General features: G+C 42.4%; 1 protein-coding gene across 1 annotated transcript in view; it reads left to right on the top strand.

Moving 5' to 3' along the window:
• The window catches only part of DIAPH2 (diaphanous related formin 2), a 3,821,702-nt gene that overhangs the window by 699,511 nt on the left and 3,099,530 nt on the right, over positions 1-22,661 (top strand). The gene's annotated exons all lie outside the window — the stretch shown is intronic.

The raw sequence follows: 22,661 nt of genomic DNA, 5'->3' as shown, positions 1-22,661 counted from the left end.
AATTGTTTTGTCTGTTCCTGTTTTCCAAATCTTCAAATTGCTTTTGTAGAGAGGAAACTTGAGATTGAAAGAGGCTTCCTTTACCATCCGTTATAGCATGAGAAGAGAAGGTCTGTTCCCCTGCAATTAGACGCTCATCCATTAGAGACCATTTCTCAGTGAGTGTTTGTCTCGTCTACAAAAGGGCGTAAAACACATATTCCAGTATTAAGCCAAAGGAAGCTGGAGGAGGTGACTTTGCAGGAGAAGGTGGGTATTTTTTATGATGCTTCGTGGTAGCCTTCACCACTCTTTGTCGTAGACGTTAGAGCAGCCTCCATCACTGCAAACTTAGTGAAGACTGTAGAGTTTTTGATTCATTTTTGCCCTAGGGGCAGGACAGAATAGTTGGGTCCCCTCACCCTTCCCATATGCAAATTGAAAATGTTAGACAGCAACCGAGGATGAGCAATAAGGCTTATGAGTAGTTAACATAGAGTTAAGGTTTGGAAAAAAAGTCAAAATTTGAATTAAGAATGAGGTGAAATGACTGATGATATTCTACGTTTATTGGTAGAGGATGAGGCAATTAGAGGCTTTGAAGAGGAAATATGTCGGAGTGGCAGGAAAACTTCTCACGTTGCATTGCTTTAAAGAGGAATGGAGAGAAAAACAACCACAGTCATCTATGGAGAGGGTCTCTCCTAAGCACGCAGCCTCAACACAGCATTTAAATTAAGAGAAGTGGCGTAATGCAATGGCTTCCGCTTCTGAGGAGGGTGGAGACGGACCGGAAAAAGCGCATTTCCTCAATTACAGCAGGTCCCTGAGCCCTTATCCGGGGACACACCAACCTTCATGTCCCCAAACTGGCGTGCCTGCTCGCGGTGAAATTCAAGGGTCCGCGACAGTAGCTGAAGGTCTGCGTCACTCCAGCGAGAGTAACCAGGATGCCGCCATCTTCTTTGGGCATCAAGCCACAACCCCTCTACAAAGTTTCCTTTATTCCGGTGGTACCCTAGGCTTAGATAAAAATACCATATAGTAGACTCAGAGGGTGTATGTGGTTACTATGACACTTACTTGCCTCTGAGTTGTTGTGCCAGCATGGTTCTGCCCTTCTAAAAGAGCCTAAAAGAAGTCTTGGGTAGTCATCAGGGCTAAAGTTATGTATCCCTAGACGTTTCTTATTTATAGTGAGGGTTACAGTGGTAAATACTGAGGACCTACCTCTCTTCAAGCAATCACCAGGACCTAGTATCTAATCAAGGGAAGCAGTAGTGGTAGAGACAAGAGGTATAACTAGTTTTTCACACAACTGTATCTTCATATACTGCAGTATGATACAGTAAAATGCACATTGACTTTTTTTGCACATTAAAACAACATTAAAAACAACCATGGCACATGTGACTGGACCAGGTCCTCCCTGGACTACAACCGAGCATCCTAGGACCGGTTTCAGCGTATGAGGAGCAGGGTCAAAACTGATTTGCATATGGCTGAGTCCAAACTGGAGTGGCATGGGGAGCAAAAAAAATGGATTAAACCCAGATCTTCCTGACTTAAGGTGAATGTTTGCATTGTTCAGCATTGCGTCCAACATTTGTTCTTTTTGCTTTTGGTAACTCTCAACAGCACCCCATAAATCATCAACTTTACATTGTTTTCAGACAAAGGGTGCAGAATTCAAGAAGCCACAAACATTATATTAGTTTTCTACAACATTCACAACGGGTGACTAAAAAGGGAACTAAAAAAGGCTTAATAGATCCTGGTTGTAGAACTTTGTAGCAAATCTTTGATAGAGAGCAAAATACACTATTCAATGGCTCAGAGCACACTACCTGAGTCCTGCCAGCAACACAATGCCTTAGCCGGGATTTAACTGGGTGCATGTTTGAGCCCCAGCAAGTCAGAGTAGGTAAAAAAAAAATGTATTGACTTATTTTATTTACTGTAGGGTATCCTGTAACCGAAGTACTGTACGATATTTTATAAATTATCGCATAAATTAATTGAAGTGATGGCAAAAAATAGAAAGAAAGCTAAAACACCAAAAGAGGACCTGAGTAAAAAGAATGAAAAGACCAATAGTGATAACAGTTGTAATAATAATGAGTTTAAATAGTAAAATAAAATCTTCTTGACACTCCCTCAGAATAAGGGGAGTAGGCGAACAGGAAGCTTCTGATCTATTTCCCGAATATCAGGCAAGGGTCACCATGGTTTACAATAAAACAAAATCATAGTTCACATCTAGGACCAATAGTCCCTGGCAGAGAAAAAGGACCATTGAAAAGGAACACTGCCCCAAATGAAGGAAGCAAGGTGTTAGGTCACCAGGGCAGTGAACAGTTGTTTGAGGTCAAGTTGGGGAGTCAACTGAGGCTGGTACCGGACAATAGTAACTGGACAACAGCACATCCACGGCACCTTACAATCAAGGAAGACATGTCTACCACACAGCTGTGCATGACACCAAGCATGGTGCAAAGCAAGCTTGCAGCTATAGTCACAGTTTTATTGATAGCTGGGGCTCTGCCATCAAATGCCCACAGCAGGCTACACCATGTAGGTTCAAAGCAGACAGAAAAAAGGTACTAACCCTGCTATAGTGACCTTTGCGCCAGCCCTTGGCATAACTTTTTCATCTTTTAGATTTCCTGACGAGAATTATAGTGCTGTGGGACCACCTGTTCAGGTATACCTATTTTTTTATCCCACACTAAGCACCTCTTTAAATGCAAATTTTAAAAACATGGATGAATATATTTGCACCACATCACATGCTTTTTGAGTAAAGTTCTAACAAAAGTGATGTAATACAGTTCTGTAGCAGACTTTTTCTATGGAAATTACCATGGGAAAATTACGTTTTGGGACCCACTTTTTCTTCTCCCTCCCCACCCCCCCGCCCTCCCCCCTCATGAGATCACCCAGAAACGTTCCAGCAAGCAGAGGCATTTTAAGGCATGGGCAAAGTGGACTCCGGCCCAGTCCCCAGCCTTTCAGGAGGCGACCCTGATAGAGCCAGCTCTGTTTTGCAGAAGCTTTCCCTGATGACCTTGAATAATTCTTCAACAGATTGTTTTAAATACTATTTCTCCTTAATCTATTTTTCATGTGAGTGGTGTGTAAAAGTCTATTCCAGACATTTTGCAGAGAAATGTTGTGTTTATGTTTCAGGCAACACCCATAAATAAAGATTTAGATTAAAACAGGACCTCATATATGAGAAATGGTAGGGGGTCCCGGAAATTTTTTGCCATAATATTAGTGAGCTGCTGCTGTGTTACAATTTTCAAAACACGCATCACTATCCATGAATATTAGATGTAACAAATTTAGAATTGGGACTAGTGTGCCTGTGCAGTGTCAGTCATCTGGCCAAAATTCTTAAGATGTCACTGTCTGGGAGGAGCGGAGGTATATGAACTGTTGTTTGGGAAGGTTTTGTGGCGATTCGTCGACTACTGCCAAAGTTATTAGAGAAACAAAAAATGTTCACCCTATATTAACTCTGACTTAACAATAACTATACAGTGGGTATTGCCACTGGGAGATCTATGTAGTTATAGTTAGGAACGACTTTCCAGAGGCGACTCTTGCCGAATCTTCACAAAACTTTTCACAAAAAAGGTTAAGCCAAATCAGCTCCTTCCTGGAAGAAAATGGGGGTGTCCCAAAACAGTTTTTACCAATGCAGATTCCTATAAGAAAATTGAGGAGTGCTACAGTCAAAACGGCTGCACAAAACTATACCAAATTTGGCAGAAAACTAGATCTTTAACCAGAAAGTGTGCTTTTTGTGATTTGGTGTAAATCCATTCAGTAGTGTTTGAACACTTAGGTTCAAGTTTATGTATAATATGGAGATGCTGTACTACTGTGTGTCTGGCAGATCAAAATATTAGACAGGATTTGCTGCCTCACATCAACAAAGATGTTTGGCAGCCTAAATCAAATTCCCTGCCCATGCTCTTCCGGTCAGGTAACTTAGGTTTGCTTCCACTGGGAAGAGCGGAAGGAAAGCTTCTCCTGCCAAGGTCGGGAACCCAATACAGCAGGCTCCCGCTAGAAATCAGGATAGGTGCTGGCAGGGAAGCCGGCAGGGCCATAGGGGCCATGGACCTCCCACTTAGGCCCCCAAGGACTCTAAATATTGCAAAGCCCTGAGTGAGACCAGGGCCCCCGTTTAAAAAAAAATTAAAAATGAATGCACCCTGGATGAGTCAATGCTGGGGAGACAGTGGGCCATGCCCCAACATTATAAAGTTATGTCCACTGGGTGGGACTGAGGGATTCATGAAAAAAAGTATGGCTAGCTATGGCTTAAGGGGAGCTGGAGGGGCCACGGGAGTCTTGGGCCTCCCCCTTCCTCAACCCCCCAGCCTCCACTATTAGGTACAGTTCTTGGGTGCCACAAAAAAATGTAATTTTTGTATATATATATATTCACTGAAAAAAACACAGGTTTCAGGGACGTTATAGTTAGTTGGACATTTCACTCGTACAAAACTAGAGAAATTCCACCGGTATAGCTAATTCAGCTAATTATAATTCGCTCCCCCACAATGCACTGCTGATGACGTCACATATTACATCATTCATGACATGGTCAGTGACATCACTGATGATATCTACCGCTTTTATTACCACCATAAGTCCCACACAGCAGTATTTCTAACTTCTTATATCAGGGCCGCCGCCTCCCTGTACCCCGGGACACTGCAGGAGCCGGCCCTGGGGGGGTGGCAGTCCTCAGGGCCATCAAGGGCTCCAGGAGGGGGGCCGCACAGCCCCCCTCCCTTACAGTGCAAAGCCCCGGGGAGGTGGTGGTCCTCAGTGCTGCGGTGGGGCTGCATGCCCCCGCAAAATATAAATAAAGCCCCGGGGAGGTGGCGGTCCACGCGGCATGTGGGGGGCTCGAGCCCCCCACACAGGTTTATTTATTGTAAAATGAGAGCGACGGGGAGGTGGTGCTCCCTGGGGCTGTGGGGGCCCGCGGGCCCCCGCTATTAAAGGTTTTCCTGCTCTTGCTTCAATTAAGCAAAGCAGGGTTTGCTATGGCAGGGCGGGAGCTGCCATAGCAAACAGCAGTGTCCCAAAGGTGAGCACCCTGGGACACTACAGGAGCCGGCACGGCCCCCCTCCCTACCAGTGCAAAGCCCCAGGAAGGTGGTGGTCCCCGGGGCTCAGGGGACTGTAACAGACCCCCGCATTTCATATTTAGTGCCCCAGGGAGGCTGTGGTCCCCAAGGTATGTGGGGGGACTTGAAGTCCACACCACACAGTATTTTAAAAAATAGATCCCCGGGGAGGTGGTGGTCCCCGGGGCTGCGGGTGGGGGCTGCATGCCCCCGCTAAACATAAATAAAGCCCTGGGGAGGTGGCGGTCCCTGGGGTGAGTGGGGGTTCTTGAGCCCCCCTACACGTTTATTTATTGTAAAATGAGAGCCCCGGGGAGATGGTGGACCCTTGGGCTGCGGGCCCATGTGGGTCCCTGCTATTAAATTTGCGCATGTCCCTGGGACCTGGCCCACCCGGGGGCTCAATAGTAACAAAGTGAGGGAGCCCGCGCTTCATTTTTAAAAATTTTATCGGCAGGATTCGCGCACCCAGCACATATTCTGCCATTTAAAAAAAAATGCTTTTTGGGCCTTGGGGCCCCGTGGGACCCCTAAGCAGGCCTAGGGAGTCAGGCTGTTTGACCCCTGCCCCTTTTTCTTGTTTTTTAACATTTACTCTGTAACCGAGTCACAAGATGGCTGCCAACACTTCCTGGTTTGGAGTGTTGGCAGCCAATCAGAGTGAAGCTCGTGCTCGGGAGGAGTGGCGACTCCTCCTCGGTGCTCAGATATCGAAATGTTTTAGTTTTTTTAATTTCTCAGGAACTACTGAATGGATTTACACCATTTAAAAAAAGGGCTCTTTCTGAACCAAGACCTACCTTTTTGGCAAATTTGGTGTAATTCCATTCAGCAGTTCGGGCTGTAGCTTTGCCTAAAGTTTCCTATGGAAATTAACATGGGTAAAACGCATTTTGGGCCCCGCTTTTTTCTCAGCCCCCGCTTGACGAATCACCCCGAAACTTTCAAGACAGGAGCTGACCCGAGGGGGCCTAAGTTCATGAAAATTTTACGAGGGTTGGCCAAACGGCGCCAAAGATATTAGCAGAAGAAAAAGTGCTTTTCGAATAGAAACAAGGTCCTAACTATAACTACCTACTGGCGACCACCAGTAGGTAATATATATATATATATCATGATTATTCTGGTAATCCTGCTGCCTTCATTTAGAACTTCTACATACAGATGTGTTCCTCTGTAAATGATATTAAGTGATCGGAGGTCGATCATGAACATGTGACTTTAAGCATGCCTCCTGTTTGCTTCTTTCCAATTTTCCGTGACCGTAATAAGCTTGCACTTAAGATGGAATAGCTATTTTTAACTTCTGTACCAGCATCCCGAGTGATTGACAGTTCTTTAAGGTTACCACATTGATAACGTTTATAAATAATGCATTGCATATTTTACATTGTAATTACATATTTTCCTTCGAGTAACCTTAGTCATATATCATCTTTTCATGGATATTGCATCTCTTGATGCAAATACCTTGTAGTAGATATTGGGCCTTAAGATTGAAATCGTAAAAAACAAAAACTGGACTTTGGGGCTGTCTCAAAGATATGTTTGTCAGCTTTCATGTTGCCAGTACAGCTTAGTCCTGGGAATGTATGCCACCCTTTTTTATTTGAGTTAGGTAGCATAAATTCCAGACCTAAAATAGAAATATAGATTCCATGAATGTGCTATTTAGCTCAAATACAGAAACATTCTTACCAAATCTGATCATATCCACACATTGGAAAACATGAAGGAAAATCGTTTTAAATATGTGTGATTTTTGATAACTTAATTTAATCTAATTTTGCTGAGACTGCTACAATGTACTCCAGTAATTAAAAGATTATGATTGACTTTTCCTGTGTGCTCTTTTTATGGTTTTATTACGTTAAAATGTATGCTACTGATGACAATTGCATTACTTTTTTTCTCCTCCATATATTACACATTTAATTTCCATAAAGCATTTTTTTAATAATTCGAAAAAATCGATTGATGGGCCACAATTACACTGCTGCTGTAAGTGTGCCTACGACACTAAAAGTTAAATGTCATATGTGGGCTTTAGTGTGTATTTATACCATCTACATATCAGACAAAAATATATTTCTGCCTGAGCACCACTGTGCCCTAGGTAGGAAGCCATTTAAATGCTCTGCCATGACACACTGCAGGGAAAATTGCCTTTGTCATGTAGAAAAAGTCTCATTTTATATTTTCATAAGTCACTTCTAAAGTGTGCCTGGTAAGCCCACAAGACAGGCTGCTAGTGTATAAAAGTAGAGCACACTATATTTTGAGGTTAGTATTCCCTCACAGTGAAATAAAAGCTAACACCTATTTTTTCTGTAGGCCTGATTAGACCTTTCTCTAATAGGCCTCAGTGGAATTAAAATCGTTGTCTTAAAGCTACAGCAGATATTATTTCCTCAACACATGAGGAGAGTCAGGAAAAGACAACAAATATTTTAAAACAGTAAACTAAAACAGCATGCAGAACAGTGTAGAAACAAAAACTTTGTTGAGACAAAGTAACTCAGCCAAACAAGAGGTGCCTTTGGCCTGTAAAGATCACTGTCCCCATGGGTCTCATGAACAAGAAGTGGATAAACTCCATAATCAGGTTCCGGCACCTACTAAACGCTCACTTCAACTCTCACATAGCCATGACCACCAAATTGTACATACCCAGATCCAATTTCACGGATCTCATTCTCAGCTATGCCTGTCAATTCACAAACCTTCATTATCACCCACCCACTATAAGAGCCTGTATCATCAGGGTCCTCACAACAGTCCCCCCATTTCTTATACAAATCTATATGTCACACGACATCTCTGTTTATTCTCCTGTTCCTCGCAAACTGCCAATAACCTACCTCTTTCCAAATGGTCCCCTAGACTTGGAAAAACCAGCTGAGATTCTTCCAAGCTTAACCTTTACCCATTCCTCTTTTTCAATCCATCCATACGACACACGTCCACCACTCACACTGTTTTTATGTCCGTGCACACATACGCCACCAGCTTTGAACTGGCCATCCCACCTTTCATACCAGAGAAACATAACACTTTTGTTTGTTCATTCACACTGATGTGATACATCTATGCCAAATCTCTTATTGTATCATCCACCCTTAAGCCTCTCCTCCCAGCCATTTCCAATGTCCCCTTTGCCATCCTATTGCCTCTCTACCTGCCTATTGGACTAGGTCCGTAGAGAGAGGTCCTGACATGCTTAATAACTAACCTATGAACATATTCCCTCATCTCATATGAAATTAGTTGCAGAGAGAGGCCCTGACATGATTAACATCTAACCTGTCCAAGAATTCCCCCATCTCACATGAAATTAGTTTCATACCTTTATCCATAATGATCTACAGAGGTACACCTTCTGTGACTTCAATACCATGATCATCCCTAGCATTTTTGGCTCGCAAAATACAATTCCAATACTTGGAACACAAATCACTATTGGTCTCTGTAAACCAGCAAAATGTACAATGAAGGCGATTTAGTGCTTCCATCCACTTTTATCCTCTTCTCCCCCTCCTTGCGAACCCTGCACTCATTGACCCGTGTAGTGAGCTCTGCTTCCAGGACTGGTCACCAAAACCTCTCTTTGAGACGCTTGTTTGTCATTGTTTGTCCAGGGTGGCCTTCATGAGTCAAAATAATCAATTTCTCCATAACACCCTAAAGAGTTAGAAATCTGTTATCATGAATTACCATATGAGTACCACAAACTGTAAGTTCATCCATAATCTTGAAGCCTCATACTCACCGGGGCGCAGCTCATCATTGTAGCTCCTTTCCTTAGGAACTCCACTGCCACCTTAATATCTTCATCTTTGTTTATAGGTGTAACTCACTACACTCTAAAAAGAGCATCACACAAATCTTCCACAGAGTCACACTCTAGCAACAACGTCCTTCCTCTCAAAGTTTTTCACACCCTTGTTTGAATCTGGCAGGTGTAAGAAGCAGAATATTGTAGGTGTAAGAGGCAATCTTCCAAACAATTTCTCTCAGTTTCAAACATAATTCTGCAGTCTTGCTGCAAACCTTGCCAACCTAGCAAGACTCTTATCTTTATCACCTGGCTTCCAAATTCTGGGCAAAGGTTTGTGACCAGTTCATAAAATGATTTTTATTCCACTTATATAGGTCCTGAAGTACTTGGCACCCAAAACTGCTGCCAATATCTCTTTTGAAAATTGTACCTTTCCCCCTCACCTTAGTTAGAGCCCTGCAAGGCAAAAAGGATGCAGGTGTACTGTATACCTTTTATGAACAAAGTTTTCTGAAGCGCAAACGAAATTACAATGCAGCACGTCATGATAAAATGCACTAAAGCTGAACATGATGAAAGGACGACTATAGCATAATGCTCACCAAAACCTGTTCTCACCTTTGATGTTGATTTTATGGCATGACACGGAGGCCAGTATTACAGGCCCGTTGACCAAGATGTTTGAAATGGCCGAAGGAGCGTATGTTTTTGATTCTCCCATCGACCCGAAGGAACTGCGACAGTGGGGGCAAAGAGCTATATGCCTCCTGGGCAACGCAAACACTGCTCTTTCTAACGAAAGGCGTAAGAGTGTGCTTTTCAAGATTGACCCCAAACTAGCTGAGCTATCTAACAAAGAAGGCGGTGCTTCCTCCCAAGGTCTACTCTTCGGAGAAGAATTCATTAGAAATATGGCCAAATATGTGGGAGTTTTTAACTCCATCCAAAAATCTCAGATGGATATAAAGAGGGTTTTCAACAGCAGAGGAGTTTTTTCCCGGGCCGGGAGGATGCGGGGTCGATTCCCCGGCCGTGGAAATGGCTCAACAAGACCCTTTGGAGGACGAGGAGGAAGGTCTTTTCAGTCCGGTTACGGTTCCAGTCATCCTTCTTTCCCCAGAGACAACGATCCAGAGGAAGAGGATTCAGAGGTGAAAGGAAGACGAGACCCTTCTCTACCGGTAAGATCTCCCAAAGACCCTTCAGATACCCCTATAAAGGTGGGCGGGAGACTAACCCTTTTCTCTGGGAATTGGACCTTAGTGAGTCAGGACCCTTGGGTGCTAGACACCGTCAGGGGATACAAAATAGAGTTTGTGGACTTTCCCGTCCAGAAGAGACTCCCCCAAGAAATATGTTTCTCGCAAAAAGACTCTGCCTTAGTATCCCAAGAAGTAAAAGACCTTTGCGCCCACTGTCGCAGTTCCTTCGGGTCGATGGGAGAATCAGAAACATAAGCTCCTTCGGCCATTTCAAACATCTTGGTCAACGGGCCTGTAATCTTAGCCTCCGTGTCTTTAATAAAATCCAGATTTTCTGCCCAGCAGGCTGTGAAAAATCAAAATTTTATTGCACTTTACCCAGAGAAACTCCTAGTAGGGCTTGTTCATGACAAGCTGACAGCAAAAGGCTAAGAGACAAACCCTTGTCATGTGATGTGGGTGCAGCGTCTTATGGATTTTGACTCTGCTACCTGCAAGGACATCAGGACATAGATGTATAAGATGCTGTCAGAAGAAGCAAGAGAAGTCATCTTGCCATAGTTCGTACCAAAGTAAAAATGGAAGCGGAGGATTAGCTTCAGATATAATCCACCAGAAGGCATCGAGATTGCAGTCGGTTGGATTTCAAAGTATCCTCCACGCGCAAGAGGTGCTCTTGATTTGTCGATATGGAGCGTACAGCATGTGACACAAGTGGGTTTTCAATGGAATGCCAACGCCCTGCATGCATGAGGATGGACAGTTTAAGAGTTCAAACCTGTAGCCACCTGACTCTTGAAGAGCACCCGTAGCACCAGTAAAGTTCTTTCTTTTCTCTTTTACCCATAGTCCGCCACCTCCAGAGACTTAAAGTAGATCTGCAGTAAAGGCAACACTTCAAGGTATAGCCATTTCATAGAGTTTGACACAATTAGCATCAGGGTCCTGTGAACACAGCATTGGCCTCTGTGGTGTTTGGACAAGGCCTCAAAATAATAGACTCGGCACACGTGTTGTAGTTACTGTGACCGGCTGCAACCTGACGCCACACCCAGGTCCCTGGGCTTTTATTAACACACCAGCGTGCCGCCCGCGCGGACGCAAGGTCGGCCCACTGCTTATACGCTGGAGGGGGTGTGGTTAAAAAGACCCCTATAAACAGTACCCACTTGGGTTAGCCCATTACGAGGCTGAAACACTACAGCCTCCAAATGTCACTTAAAATGTTGTAATAATCACATTGGATACGCGTTGCACCAAGTAGGTTAAGTTTAGGATGACAGGATCCCTCTGGTGTCTCCTGAAGGCCAGCTCGGTCCCTACTGTCTTGAGAAGAACACCATATATTGCCAGAGGTAAACGTTCTAAGCCCCAAGCATTCGGGCTTGACTGAAACCTACAACATATACCTAGTTTGCAGCAGATACTTTGTCATGTCTAGGAAGACAGAAATGACAGGCAACTGCATTTGGAAGATCAGTCTGTGACTACGATTTGCGGTAATTAAGCCAGTGAAAATCTGCATCACAATTCAAGCATTTTTAGTTTTGTTTTGGAGTAGGATTCTCCTTATGCTTATATGCCCATTGAATTGAATACAGGTGAGTGAAACGAATACATTTTTTTCCCCATATTTTAGTATGCGCATCTGACGATTGTATGTCTGCACTTTTTCGTATTTAGGAAGCAGTAGAGATGGTGCCAAGTGTTTACGTATTATATTATCCTAATGGACCGCTCCTCACTTAACATTTCAAAAACCAGCTGTGAGACACTATGACTTTTGAGGCATCAATTTGCAGAGGATCACTGGCGCAAATTCTGCTCAGAATGCTGAAGTACATTTTCAAGTTAATGTTTTTGATTTTCAGGAAGCCATTAAAAAACGTTCCTCCTTTTTGCAGCGGCTTGCACTTTTAGAGCTGAATTAATTCTCAGATGCCGCTCTCTATGAATATTTTTCGGCATCTTCAATGGTTAAAGCGGCTTCTTAAGAGCACATGTACCAGAACACAATAAAAGCAGTGAATATTATCACCTTTACACCACACGGTTCCCGTGGCCTCATTTGCATACGATACATTATTTAAAGATTACATGGTATGAATAGAACACAGTCTTCCGGAACACTTACCGCATGAGTTTGCATATGTTGCTCTCTTTTAATTGATCTTAAATATAGGATTGTAATTGCTTGATAACTAAGCAAAACGATTCAGAGTAACAAAAAGGAAAGGCTGAAGCAGCGCTTATCTTTGAAAGTGAAAATTATTCTTGCAGCATTAGTCAAACACTAATTGCAATGCAGGACTCGATGTTCCATAACATTTAGTCTCGCGAGAAAGTTTGCAACCAGGTGTCATGTACAATGGGCAAACTGTGACACACAGAGCACTGGAGTCTGAGTCGAAAGTAAAACTGCAGTTATTTTGACTTATTAAGTAGTGTGTGCCAGCAAAATGTACTATTTAAGAGGCTGTATTTACGGGAACAAAGGAAACCATGTGTTAGAGCTGATGTAAGCTTTCCATTTGTCAGTCTGTGTTGAGGCTTGCTGGGTTGGTCCAGGAAGCAACCGACACACAAACATTGCATGCGTTACAACGCATGATTGTACCCCGCATGCCGTTGCAATGAAAATGTAGGGGTAGAAGGTGTTGGATTTAGATCCAACACCTTCCCTACTGTTGCACAGACTGGTGTTGGAATAGTAAAATATACTATTCCAACATCCAGTGCACTCCAACAGCAAGTTGCAGTAAAAAATTGCGGTGCAACGGCATGCGGGGTAAAAGCATGCGCTGTAACATCATATAACCAGTTGGCCCTGCCAGTCCCTATTCTGGTCATCAATGGGGAATAGTAAATCCTGAGTTCTCCTGACAGTGGTTTCCATTATTGTTAGAAATGGGGCTCTCTAGTTGGCAGTGGTATGCACCCTGTCCAAGTAGGGACCCTTCCTTCTAGTCAGGGTAAGGGTGTTACACACCTAGATAACCCCTGTTCTAGAAGCTTCCCCTCCACTCAGGTGTAGGAGCGTCGCCCTAACTGCTGTTTGAGCAGTGCAAAAAGAAAAAGAAAATGTTCATAAGAAGACATTCTTATCCTTTTATTTTTATGTGTGAGACAAGAGCCAGGTCGGGGTTGGTGGTGTCACATGACGGTACCATAATTATACCTAAATAAAATATGTGTGGCGTAGCATTCTAGGTGTACATTAGTGATGAGCAAAATTCTGGTAATTTGCTTCTGCTTAATTATGTGAAATTTTGGCAACATTTTGAAAAATTTAACGTAGTTATATGAAATGCATATCCGTCATTTAAGACTGTTTTAGAGAAAAAATCATACTTGTGTCAATTTTTTAAAGCCCGAATGCATTACCTTATAGTCCAAAAAACACAAAAGCACTGAAAACAATAGCCACTCATGTACTGCTCTTCATGTGTATTCCTGGTAATTTTTTTTCTGTGAATGACGCATTTGCAGTACATTTTTTCCATGAATGTCGTGTGATTACCGAAGTGATTTAATGGCATAATGGCATAATTTTGGGTATTTTGCACACCAAACTGAAAATTCCTGATCATACGCAAATAACGCCGGCATACCTTACATTTCCGCCTGGCCTAGTATATATATGAAAATGTTTGTGATTAGAAAAAAAGTTTTTTCAGGCAGACACGTACATTTCCATCTGCACATTTATGTTGGTTTTTTTCTTGAATAATCCTCACTCAATATAACTGCCATGTATTAAGTTCAGTAACAGTTTCCTCTGACTTTGATGAAATTACGCATTACTTGACTTATGACATCATTATCTGTAACTAACAAAACCTCACAGTTGTTTGATTCAACTTGTGCATTTCTATTTATACTGTCCGAATATATCTCTTTACTACGAATGCGCTTTTCACGAATTCCATTACAACGCAGTCGTTACAACGACTTGCTGTAGGGGGCGCGCTGGACTTAGGAATGGTATTATTTACTATTCCTACTCCAGTTTGTGCAACAGCAGGGAAGGTGTTGGATTGTAATTCCAACACCAGCGCGCCCCCTACAGTAAGTTGTTGAAACGACTTGCAATGTAATGGTTCGCATTGAAACGACAGCGTTGTCTTGGAATGCGGTGTAGCGCATTTGTAGTACACAATGTCTCCCATTCTGTCCTATAGAGAGAGTAGTTACTCACCATTGGCTTTGAAGATATTCATCCCACATTTTTTTTCCAGAGTTTTATATAGCGCAAACTTGACCTGAAGGTATCGGGTATCAGAGCGCTTTACATGAGAACCAGTTACGTTACACAAGGGCACATTCATTTTTTGTTAGGCACGGGTAGATTAAGTGATTTGCCCAGAATCACAGGATGTTGAGCGTCATTGCTGATACCCGAACCTGGTTACCCAGATCTGAGATCGACCACTCTAGCTCATTCAGCCACACCCTCCCCCCATTATCAGAAGGGACTGGACTAGGCTGCTGATTTCCATTGAAAAACAGGTGACTGACAAAAGTGGCAAGCCTTGAAACAGCCATCTTACTGTAGAAATACATCTATTGCCCATCTGCTTGCTTTAGAAACTGGTTCTACACTTAATACTCAATTATCATATTGTAAAGCTCGGCTAGAGAGATATCTTTTCTTTTGTGGGTATGCATTCACACTGATATTGATAATTCCATATTATGTCACACATTGTACATTTGAGGCCTCTCCATGTGCCAGCTTTGAGCACTGTGTTGTGATACAATGTGCTCATTAACAAGAGTGAAATGTATGTTCTGTTACAATTCTGGTTGTGAGATAAGTTTCATAGTATTACTGGAGCTTCCTATTACACAATGATCACATGTAATCATTATAATGGTATTAATTGGACATTTTAATCCTGAAGACTGTCCGTGTGTGATCTTAGCTTTGCGAGGGCCCGCACTATACCAACATTCCATCATATGTCGCCTCCTTTAAAAGGAGGATATGAACCCAAGTCTTGCCCAGGATGGTGAAAAGTTAAAAAATCACACCTCCAAAACAGAGATCTGTGACTCACTGGAATGCCAATTCCTAAAATGCAAAACTAAAATGTTTTCAGCAGTCACTATCATTGGCAGTATAGTGGTATTCTGTGAAACCTGTATTTTGATAACAGTCAAAATGGCCGCTTCGTAGAAGCAGGAAATGAGTCTGAGAGACCGCGCAGAGTACCCTTGCCAGGCGCGGGCCCGTTGCTGGTGCTCATCAGGCATGCCTCATTTGCAGGGAGCATTTCCTGCCCCTTTGTCTCTGCTGACAGCTGCAGACTTGGCAGTGCTACGGTGCTAAATGAGTGGTATCGGGTACTAGTTATAGTCATTAAACACAGTGTTAACTGGCTATATTCATTTGTTAATCCTCTTAGTTACTGCGCAGTTCTATTTTTACATCAATTTAAAATGTGACTTCTTCGAGGAAGGTTATATTACTTAGACCCTCTTGCTGCAGCCATCAGTTAAATGATGAATTGTTCCTCTCAGCGCTCATAGACTGGGAAGCGCTCAGTTACATATCCTAATGATTATGCATCTGCACCTTTATTGCATATGTAAGTGGAATTAATTACATCAATGTTCTTTTTTTACACACAGTAATTCTCAGTTATTATTCTATTACTGAATTTCCAACTCAATAGATCTCTTCCGGTTGCCAGTAGACTGCTAGCCTTCGTGTCACAAGCTATTGTGGACCAGGCCTTAAATGTGGGCCTGGAAAGGTGATGTTTCCTTTTATAATAATATTAATTCGCGCTTAATTGGAAGACAGTGCTAATTTTCTGTCCTGTTGATTATTCCTCGTTTTCACTGCTCCTTGCTTCTTAATCCAAACAGTGAAACATCACACCTGTTCCCTTGCTTTTTAAGATTGACCTGGCGGCTCATCTTTCTACAAAACCTGTTGGTAATAATTAATTACAATATGCATAAAATGTGCACACACCCAGAGGGAGTATTTGTATGTCACCTCATACTATTGGCTGGTCGGTACATGATTTTGAATTCTAGGGAGCCTTTCCATTGTAAAGCGTGAAGGGCTATTTCACACCCCAAAAGAGCACCCATTATCACACTGTCTGTCATATTTTACTCTTTGACACCAGTAAGTGTTCTCTACACGAAGCAATAATGTTGCTGCTACTTTATTCCCATTATTGGCAAAGATCAAATGTTTGCCTTTCATGTGGTAAACAACATTTGTGCACATAACACATGCAAATAAGATTTGTGCATGAAAAAGGTCTTTAATGCCAGGCCTATTGGATTTGCCAATGCTTGTTTAGCATGTTTCTGTTACGCAACACACACCAACATTAAAAGTTGTAAGTGAGTTCCGTTAGAAGGTTAGTCAATTTTCTGCAGTGGAGAACTGAAGCATTTTAGTTAAAACAATTGCTTGGAACACTACTAAGTAACCTTTGTGTGAATACAGGGGTGGACTACAGTAGTGTCTCTTAAAAAGAAACCATTGTAATATTACCAGAAAAACATTCAATTGAAACTGCTAAGGGGAAACTGAACGACTGATACTTCCTTATGCTGGTTGCCTGCAGATGGGTTTAAATCGGAGGATATGATGTCTTAAATGTATGGTTAATGAATCGATAGAGGTGAAAATTCCTTAAACGTTTACCCATTTACCCATTAATGAAAATGTAAAGAGAAGGACACATTATCCACGGTAGAGTCTACTTCAACATTTAGAAATAGGCAAGTCTGCAATTTTCAAAAATAGCCTTTCCTTCTGAATTTAGTGACTGTTGAGTTGTACATGGCTGTCGATTCCCTGGAAACCATAGCTGTTAGTCCAAAGCTGGGATGAACTTTAGGTTGGTTAAGATGCTTCTGAATTAAGGATACACACACCACAATTGCTGCTAAGTGAACAGGTATGGACTACGAACCCAACCATATGTGGCAGGGTAAACCAGCATACACAAGTTTGGACTGGGTTGTTGTGTAGTTCATGGGTTAAAATGGACATCTGGGATTGCAAATAGAATAGAATATATGGATGTGAGAAGGGGGATAGTTACTCTCTGCGCTGCAGGAAGGGATATTCACTTGAAATAAAGCATTGCCAAGTTGTAGTTATAGGAATTTTGAAGAAGAGTATAAGGTTGAGAAAAATCCCCTGGATGAGTTTCCAGTAAAGTTGGAAAAAGGTCAGAAGGTGAAAGGGTGTGCATAATACACTGCATTCACTCCTGGGAATTTGTGAACCATACAGGGGAACACATCAGGTGGCAATATACCCTGTTTACTACTGGGACTTTTGAAATTGTACTAGAAAAATCAAAAAATAACCCAAGTCCAAATCTAGAGAATTTAACATATGTACATCATTTTCATTAGACTTTCGTGTGTAGTCGAAGATGCTGAAGTTTCCAAGTCATGCAGCATTCCTATAGCAGGCAACATTTTCTTGTCAAAGTAATACAATAGAAGAACAAAGTATACACTAACTGAGTACAGAAGCAGTAACAGTGGGTGTGCCACAGAGTAGTTGGCTATCATAGTAAACTAACCAAAATTGAGTTGCATTTTTGGTGAGCTCCAACACAAGCAAGTGGAGTGTTTTGGGAAGTGCAGTTTACCAACATGCGGTTCACCTCACCGCCTGCCCTGCCAGAAGACTAAAATCTTGATGCAGATGCATTTCCCCACTATTTCATACTGTTGGTGTCCATTTGCCTTTGAAGTGAGAATGTTTCTAGGAGTTTTCAGTAATCGATGAACAATTACTTATAATTCAGGTGGAGAGCAGGCGAAGCGGCATTGAGGTGTGAAACTAGAGGCATTAGGTCGGGGATGAGAATGCGAGCAGAGCCAGGCAGCCAGAGGCATTTATGCTGTTGACATGGTATGCAGTTTTCTAGAGCAGGCAGGCTAGTGGTCTTTATGATGATGCTAATAGTCCAACATGTGACCATACCCAGGTACAATATCCATCTTGTAGGAGTTGCAAAGCTCTGTCACATGTCCTGTAGCCTGCCAGACAAAGGGATTCAGGTAAGCAATATTTCTTATACAAAGAGTGCCCACTGTAATCTGTGGTGCCTTTAATGTTCTTAGACTTTCTGGACTTCAGAACTCTGAGATCATAATTTGCTCACTGGTACTTTAGACCCCAGCTGCATGCAAGCATCACAGCATAAGCACCACTGGTCGTAGGATTTTGGAGCCTTGGATTTTCAACTCCTGGAAAGTACGTTTAGCTTGGCAGGGAATCAAGTTGGAGGGGAAACAGACCTGTTCTTTTTGATTCAGTAATTAGCAAAGTGTTCAAGATCTTAAACTCTTCATTTAGTCTAAGGACATGAAGTTGAGGTGCTAAGGAGTTGTTCAGGTTTGTTAGGTGTAACAATGATACCTGAGCCTGGCTCATCAAACTGTTGGGTATGGCGCACTTCAGCCGGAGCACAAAGACTGAGGAATTGGCTGATTCTTTCTAAATTGTTTGTTGTATGTTGGGGGTGTCAGTCTGAGTGTATATCTCAATGTACTCATGGTCAAACATAATCTATTTTACGGAATCTTCAGTGTACTTGAGTAATAAACAAACAGCTTAAAATGTCTTAATATGTAATTAAAACGTCATATTCAAATCCCTGATCCAAGAGACCGACCATACACTAGGAAGGCAGGAATCAAACGTTGCCTCAAAAAGAAAGGTTCTTGTCATTGGATACCCCAGCGCTGGCTGTGGGTCCCCAGTTTAATAGGTGGTTAAGAGGGGTCTCAACTATGTAATAAGTTTATTCTTTTATCGTATGTTTTGTCTTCAGTTTGGGTTTGCCCACAGAGGATCCTTCATGAAGCTTTTTGAACAGAGAAATTGCCATATGTAACACATGTGGCTTTGTGTTGGTTGTTTAGTGTTTCCAATAGTTGTGTTCAGAGAAAGGGTGGATCATGTAACCTACATCCACATCTGTGTGAGGTTGAAAAGTCTAGGGCTTGTCTTTGTTAACTTGATTGCAGTAGGAGTAAGTCTCTTTGGGCCTCCACCTCAATAGTGAGCTGCAGTGAGTTCTCTTCCATGCCGAGCACTCCCCTGTCCTCCCCTTGCTTGTGGCAGCCTCCAAACTCCCACACCACGCTTGACTACGGCGGCTGCCACACACTATCCACAACCACGACATCCAGCCACGTTACTGCCATGGAATGTTATGGCTTCAATTCATATTGCGCAAAACTACTACAAAACCTCTCTGAACTTTCCGCAAAAAACTTCAAACACAGAATCCTGAAATAACACCTAGAAACACTAATAACTGACATATTCTACAGTCCAACATATGGAGGCCTTAAGATGGACTTCATCTTCTACACTGAGACATGCCAAATGGAGAGTGACTTTCTTACAATACCTTTGTTTAACTAATACAACCAATGTCCCTTATGGTTCCAAACTGACTATATCCATATCCCAGATCATCTCTCCAAAGGCCCTAACCCCTTCAAACTTCATGTCATCTATCACCAAACAGCTGAAAAATCTCAATTCTTTGAAGTCTTAATAGACCTAATAACACAAAACTCCCTTAAGGGCAGGGCGGACATTATTCTAGGAGACCTAATCCTGCACCTGAAATAATGCCCAAGATCCAATAGTACAAGCCCCATCCTCCATCATTGATGCAAATGATCTCACCCAACGTTGCAATTGGCTAACTCACAATACTCAGGCTGGACTGACCACCACCTAATACTTTTTGACCTCAATGTTAATCAACGTAAGGTCCATTCCCAAACCATCCATCCCAATCACTGGCCGAGGCACACATGTCTAATACCCAAGCAGAGGTAGAAGCATTAGTCAGTTCCCAAATTCTTCTTCCACCTGACTTCACCTTCGCTGAGGATCTCACCTCCCACAACAACACAAAAATGGCAGAACTTCTTGACTCAATCGCCCCATGGAAACTCAAGAAATCAATTAGTATCCCTTCCAGATCCTGGTTTAACATAGACCTTAACAAAGAGAGGCGACAACTTAGACTAGCTGGAGACAACAACTCTCATTATCCCACAACTTGGTCCTCCGAGCTGAACACCTAAAATAAAAAAACACATCTTCAGAGAAAAATCACCTTTCTTTCGAGTCCACCTTGACCACTCTAGGAACAGACCTAAAGACCTCTTCAGCATCAACAAACAGCAAACGTCCTCCTTCCCATCTCACTTAATTACTGGCTCTACTAAGCGATATAAAGAGTTTGCCGCGTTCTTCTCTGAAAAAAACAAACATCATACTCTCACTGGACCTGTCCCCCTCCCCACCTTATACCAAAGAACTACCCCCTCTAACAAACAGGGTCCATCTAGTGTCACACCGAAAACTACCAATGCCCCTCTCAAACTCAGTCCCTCAGCAATCCAGACACCATCCTCAACCTCTTGCAACTTCAAAATGAGCTAGCCTGGATGGAATTAAACATTATCCCTGAAGAAGAAGTCCTCAAAATATTTGCTTGTATAAAGCCAACTTCGCACCTTTCTGACCCCCTTCTTTCCATGCTTGTCAAAAATCTTAAACACATCCTCTCTCCTGCATGGACTGAAAGTATTAACTCCTTCTTAACCAGTGGGTCCACACGTCCTTCCTTAAACTCTGCCAAGTCACCCTCCTCATCAAAAAGCCAGATACCAACCAGAATGACTTAACAATTACAGACCTATATCCAGCCTCCCTCTCCTTGCCAAAACTATTGAAAAATGTGTTCATGCACAACTCAACAATCACATTAAAAAATATATCCTGCATGACACCTTCCAATCTGGGTTCAGGAAAGGCTGCATACAGAGACTGCAATACTGAACATCGCGGACGACTTACACAGATCTCTCAATGTTGGACAGGCCTACCTCCTAGTCTTCCTGGACTTCTCAGCCGTCTTTTATACCTTCAACAATGACTTTCTCCTAAACTCACTCTCACATTGTGCAGATATCAATGGTACAGTCCTTCAGTGGTTTGCTTCTGTCCTGACCAACACTCTCAGCTAATAAAACTAAATAACACCACCTCCACAGCAATGCCAGTCTCACAAGGTGTTCCCCATGGGTCAATCCTATCGCCTGCCTTATTCAACCTTTATATGGAACCCCTTACAATGATCCTGAAAGAAGCCAGAACTACGTACCATCTTTATTCTGATGACACCCAACTCTACATTACAATTTCCGCAGCTAATGACATCCAGCACTTAAACAATACTCTATCCGTAGTACAATATTGGCTGACCAGCAACCCCAACAAAACTGAAGTCCTCTTCATCCAACCAAAAGAAAAGTCTTAGCCTGTCCATATCTGGCTGACCATCTCGCTGCATTAAATTCCAAACTATACATCTCCGGAAAAGTCTTATCCTGTCCATATCTGGCTTGACAACCTCACTGCATTAAACTCCAAACTATCCATCTCCAACTCTGTTAAATCTCTAGGGATTACACTTAACAGAAAATTGAACAGGTCTCAGTTAAAAGTCCATTCTGCATGCTGAAGTCCCTTAAAAAAACTTACTTTTCATCCCCCTCGAAGCCCTGAAGACAGTAGTGCAATCCTTAATCCTCATGTGCTCCCCTAAATCACACCTCATTACTTTGAAAGCTACACTGAGCACAGCGAGCAGATGACTCTCTGGAGGGAGTCGCTTTGACCACACCACTCCCACACTCAAGAGACTCAACTGGCTACTAATCGAGGCAAAATGCATATTTAAAACTGCCTGCATAACCCACAAAGCTCTCTACACTGAAAAACCAATCTACCTCACTAACAAACTATCAAAAGCTGACCAAAAATACGTCTTCGAAGCTCTTACACTCTACTCCTGATTCCGCCCAAATTTAAGAAAGAAAAACAAAGCAAATGTTCCTTCTCTGGGAAAGCTCAGAGACCTGACAGTCAATCATTCCTTCACTTCAGAAAAAAAACTTTAACTACTTCTGCTCATCAAATACCTGAACCCTCCCTCTTAACTCAACTACCTTGCCTGACTCTCCTACCAAACACCCCCCAATGAGCCTACCTTGGAAAAAACTGTACCGCCACACGCCCCACTTCTTAAACACTCCACCAAATTTACCTCCAATCTATATCGTCCACATATTTTACTGTCTGCTGTAATCTTCTTTTATACATAGTCACTATGTATTTTTTATTTGCTCCATATGCACCTCATGTAATTTGCTACCATAACTACCTCCGAGCTATATTGTCAACACACCCTACTGTCTATTCTATTTTTCTTTTATATGTTGTCTCTATGTATTTTGTATTTTTTTATGATCTCTATATGCACCTCATGTAATTACTGCTGTGCTAACTCTGTAAAGCGCTCCGAGGCCCTCGGGTCAAGTTTGCACTATACAAAACTCGATAAATAAATCAAATAAATAAACAGTATGAGCTCTGTGGAAGGCTCTGCCGTTTTAGAGTCTTGTGGAACATTGTCTAGCGCATAACTGCAGATTCCTATTTTTTACTATGGTAGTGAAGGA

Source organism: Lissotriton vulgaris, chromosome 4_1, assembly GCF_964263255.1.
Source record: "Lissotriton vulgaris chromosome 4_1, aLisVul1.2, whole genome shotgun sequence".
Classification (NCBI taxonomy): domain Eukaryota; kingdom Metazoa; phylum Chordata; class Amphibia; order Caudata; family Salamandridae; genus Lissotriton; species Lissotriton vulgaris.
This window is presented reverse-complemented; position numbering and strand designations above follow the sequence as displayed.